Raw genomic sequence first — 489 nt, 5'->3', positions numbered from 1 at the left:
GAGAGCTTCTCTCTCTAGAAACTACTTCTAAAACTAAACTATGACTAATGATGACAAGTATGAAAAGTATCCTCCTTCCCCTTTCAATCCTTGGCTTAAATAGCATCAGAAATGAGTTGGATTGGGCCCACAAGACTTCTAAAATCGCTGGCCACGTTTTGCTTTAAGTGAACCAAGTGGCAGCAACGGCACGTGCGCGCCACCATACGTGTAGCAACTATGGAAAATCTTATATCGTTTCGAAGCCCCGGATGTTAGCTTTCTAACCCAACTGGAACCGCATCATTTGGACCTCTGTAGCTCAAGTTATGGTCGTTTAAGTGCAAAGAGGTCGGCTTGACAGCTTTCCAGTTCTTTCATTTCTTCATGAGTTCTCCAACTTTTCATGCTTCTTTCTTCATTCCCTTGATCCAATCTTTGCCTCCTAAACCTTAAATCACTTAACAAACATATCAAGGCATCTAATGGAATCAAGGTGAATTAAATTTA

Source organism: Arachis duranensis, chromosome 1 (genome assembly GCF_000817695.3).
Source record: "Arachis duranensis cultivar V14167 chromosome 1, aradu.V14167.gnm2.J7QH, whole genome shotgun sequence".
Classification (NCBI taxonomy): Eukaryota; Viridiplantae; Streptophyta; class Magnoliopsida; order Fabales; family Fabaceae; genus Arachis; species Arachis duranensis.
The sequence above is the reverse complement of the archived record's forward strand: the minus strand, read 5'-3'. Positions refer to the sequence as shown.